Source organism: Canis lupus, chromosome X, assembly GCF_011100685.1.
Source record: "Canis lupus familiaris isolate Mischka breed German Shepherd chromosome X, alternate assembly UU_Cfam_GSD_1.0, whole genome shotgun sequence".
Lineage (NCBI taxonomy): Eukaryota > Metazoa > Chordata > Mammalia > Carnivora > Canidae > Canis > Canis lupus.
In genome coordinates, this window is record NC_049260.1 from 111906343 (window position 1) to 111910938 (window position 4596).

The following is a 4596-nucleotide window of genomic DNA, read 5'->3' on the forward strand; positions in this document are numbered from 1 at the left end:
GTGTTAACTTAAATAATAATATTATTATTTTAATCTTCACAATAATTCCTTAGTAAGTGGATAATAATACCCCGATTGAAAATGATGAAAATAAGAGTTAGAAAGTTTAAGTCACTTGCACAATGTGATATAATCATGAATTGCTCAAGCCCTGACTCAAAATCCAGGTCTGACTCTAAAGCCCATATCCTTTTCTGAATGGCAGGGTGCCTTCTAGTACCATAAGAGTATGTGAACTGGGGACGCCTGGGTGGCTCAGTGGTTTGGCGCCTGCCTTTGACCCAGGGCGTGATCCTGGAGACCTGAGATCGAGTCCCATGTCAGGCTCCCTGCATGGAACCTGCTTCTCACTCTCTGCCTCTCTCTCTGCCTGTGTCTCTGCCTCTCTCTCTGTATCTCTCATTAATAAAAATAAATAAAATCTTTAAAAAAAAGAGTATCTGAACTGGAGATCTAAGTAATGGCTGTAGTCATTGCCCTGGTGCTATATTTGCATAAAACAAAAGGACTTTATTGATTTGGATATGAGACTCTGTACACTTTCATATACGTTATTCAGTATAATCTTGACATTATCACTTTGCATTATTACTCCTATCTTTGAGATGAACCAACAGAACTTGACAAGGGTAAGTGATTTGCTCAGTCACACAGCAAGAGGCAGATCCAAGTGCCAAGTCTTCCAACTTCAAGTTCTATATTTTGCCACTGGTTATCATGCTTTGGTTTGCCACTTAATTCCATGCATGTGTATTTACACATACACAAGCACCCCTGTTTTATCTCAATTAGACTAAGCTAGCTATTATAAAGTAAGGATCATATTTCATATTGATTTATATGTTACATTGTACCTTGTACATGATACTTAAGAAATGGAACCACATCTTTACTAGCAATGTGAAAGGGATTTAACAGAAATGTCAAATAAAAACTGATTTCTAGTAATATGTGGAGAAATGACAAGGTATTCACAATACAACAAATGTTTTCAATATACTCTGGTACTTCAAGATAGAAATCAAGGAAAAAAACACCACCCAAAATATTTTTATCCCAAATCAGAGACATTGAAACAATGTCCCTGAAACAATCAGGGACATTGAAAACAAATCATTTGCTAAAATCTGCAATGCAGTGTAAATTGAAGGTGTTTTATTAAATTCTAATTGACATTTAAAAATATAAGAGTTATTAAAAAGAGAAAGCTATGACATGATGAGAGGCTCTCAACCTTAGTAGTAAGTATAAGGTAAGCAAACAGTCTATGATTAAAAGTAAAATGAACAAGTAAAGCAGATTTCTAAAACAATGGGTGGAATATGGCTGACAGTATTGGTTTGTCATTCCCAAAACAAAATTATTTGGTGAAACTGTAAGATGTAAACATCAAAAAGAAATTTATATAGAACTCAAAATAGTAGCATTTATTTTTAACTCAATATAGCTGAAGCACACTGCATATTAAAGAAATATGTAGCTAAATAAGCTGATGGCTGGGCCATGTTCTGTGTGTTAGCTATATAAGGCATCAAAAGAATATGTGAAAACTGAACTTTTTAAAATTTTGCTAGTTCATCCAAGTGCTCCGTATTACAGCAAGACACAATAATTTTGCATGACTCATCATTAATTCAGCCCAATACATTTATATCATGAACTTATTTTTCAAAGATTCATGCAAGCTTTTGTGAAAAAAGGCACAGTTGGGTCTAGATAGGAGATAAGGAAATGAATCACAAATGTGTTGTTCAAAAAATGGAAAAATAGATGTGTCTGGAAGCTGGCAGAGGTAGACAATATTGAGAGAATATAGGTTCATGAAGTGGAAACATGGGGTGATTCTCTTGATTCTGAGATGGTAGAGGGAGAAGACCTATTAATTTCCATAAGTAGATCATCCATTAATCAAGAGAATGAAATAAAATCCTAGTAACTAAATTCTATTAGAAATTATCACTCTCTTTGGTTCAATCATCAACATTTTGATGTTCAAATTATCCTTTTAATGGACACAAGCTTTCAGCTATCAAAACTTGAAAACACATGGAAGAAATTTGAATGCATATTTCTAAATGAAAGGAACCAGTCTGTAAAGGGTACATACTGTGTGATTCTAACTATGTGACATTCTAGAAAAGACAAAACTATAGAAATGGTAATGAGATCTGTGGTTACCAGAGATTCAGGCAGAGGGATGGAGAGATGAATAGGTGGAGCATTGGGGATATTTTTAGGACAGTGTAATTGTTTGGTATGATACTGTAACAGTGGATATATGACATTATGGATTTATCAAAACCAATAAAACCAACAAAACATAGAGTAAACCATAATGTAAGCTATGGATTTTTAAATAACAGCATTTCTATAATGTTTCATAGTTGAAAAAAATTTAGCATAATAATGCAAGAATAGGGGAATAATAGGGGAAGCTGTGTGGGTAGGGAGAGATATCTGTACTTTCTACTCACTTTTACCATAAATTTAAACTTACTCTAAAAAATAAAATTTTTAATTTTTAAAATAATTTTATGTATTGTTAGATTTATCCATAAGTATTTCATGTTGTTGGGGTGATTGAAAATTTAATTTTATTTTAAATTTCAGTTTCTAATTGTTTATTGCCAGTATATGGAAATACATTTGTATGTTGATCTTATACCACACGTTTGCGCTAACTTCACTTATTTTTTCTACAAGTTTTTTTTTCTCCAGATTTACTGGGGTTTTTCTACACAGCCAGTTTGATTGTGAATAGAGACAATTTTATTTGTTCCTTTCCAATCTGTATGGACAAATACACATACCCAGTCAGTTCATAGCAGACTTTGTAGGAATGTATATATTTCATTAAATGACAAATACTAGAATATTTGGAAGTTATCTGCACAACGTGCTTTTGTCACTATGAATTCCTCTCATAGCTCTATTTTTAAATGACAATCATGGCTACCTCCAGAAAATAAAGTCATTTTTTAAAAAAGATTTTATTTATGTATTTGAGAGAGAGAGAGCACAGAGGGAGAGGGAGAAGCAGACTGCCCACTGAGCAGGGAGCCCGACAATGTGGGCTTGATTCTAGGATCCCAAGATCATGGCTTGACCCAAAGGCAGATGCTTAACCAACTGAGCCACCCAGGTGCCCCATAAAATAAGGTCATTTTTGATGGATGTGAGCAATGACCCAAATACTTAAGAAACATCTATAAAAGGACTTTGGAACTATCTAGGTAGAGGTAAATGCTTTGCTCATATTCTACAGATTTCCTACAAAAGACTATTCAAACAATGTAAACACTGTAGCTGGTAAATGCATCTGAGAAAGAATATTAATCATTTTGATATAGAATTAAAACAACATAGTGATTGAGTTGAATCGGAAAAAAAGACATATTCCTACCTTGTTTTCATCACTTACATAAAATGTGCAATAGTCCATTATATAGCAATTCTCAAGATACCAGTTACACTAAAAATTCTGCATCTGATTTGAGTTCCCGATAGACTCCAATACACAGAACAATCATGAGGAAGAAAATACTCAAGTAACTGGTATTCTTGAGTAAAACCTATACTACCCAGTAACCTGTGATAGATAATCGATATGCAGAATTTTTTGTGGTTGTATTGATATTATCTTATGGAGGCATATTTTGTATATCATAAAATTCTCCCTTTTCATGTATAATTCAATGAATTTTGGGGGAAAATTTACTAAGTGTGGTAAAACCACCAAAACCATCACCATGAATCAGTTTGGCAACATTTTCAGAACCTCAATAAGAACTTTCATGCACATTTACTGTTAATCCCTGTTACCCACCACTACCACACCAGGTAACCACTAGCCTCTTTTCTATCTTTATAACTTTGCTTATTTTGGATATTTAATATAAAGGGAATAATAAAATATGTGGTATCTTATGTCTGGCTTCTTTCACAAAGCAAAATGTTTTTGAGGAGTGGTAGCTTGCCTTCATTTCTCTTTATCAGTGAATAATATTCCATTGAATGGATATACCACAATTAGTTTATTCATCCATGAGTGAATGTTTGAGCTGTTTATAACTTTTGATTATTGTGAATAATTCTACCATTAAAATTCTACCATTAAAATCACTAACAAGTTTTTTTGGGTGTGGGCATATATTTTCAGTTTTATTGAGTATATACTTAGGAGTTGAATTACTGGGTCATATGGTAATACCGTGTTTAACTTTGTGAGAAACTGCCATGTATTTTTTCCAAAGTAGCTGTGTAATTTTACATTCCTACCAAGAATGTATGTAGGTTCCAATTTCTCTAATACTTGTTATTATCTGTCTTTTTGTTTATAGTCATCCTAGTGGATTTATGGGATTTTTATTTGTATTCTTCTGATGACTAGTGCAGTTGGGTGTCTTTTCATGTGCTTATTAGTAATTGATATATCTTCTTTAGTGAAATGTCTATTCAAATCTTTTGCCCATTTTTTGATAGGATTATTTGTTTATTTGTTATTAAGGTGTAAAACTTTTTTGCACATTCTGGATACGAGTCCTCTATCAAATACATATTTTGCGAATGTATTCTCTCTTTCTGTTGTTTGTCTTT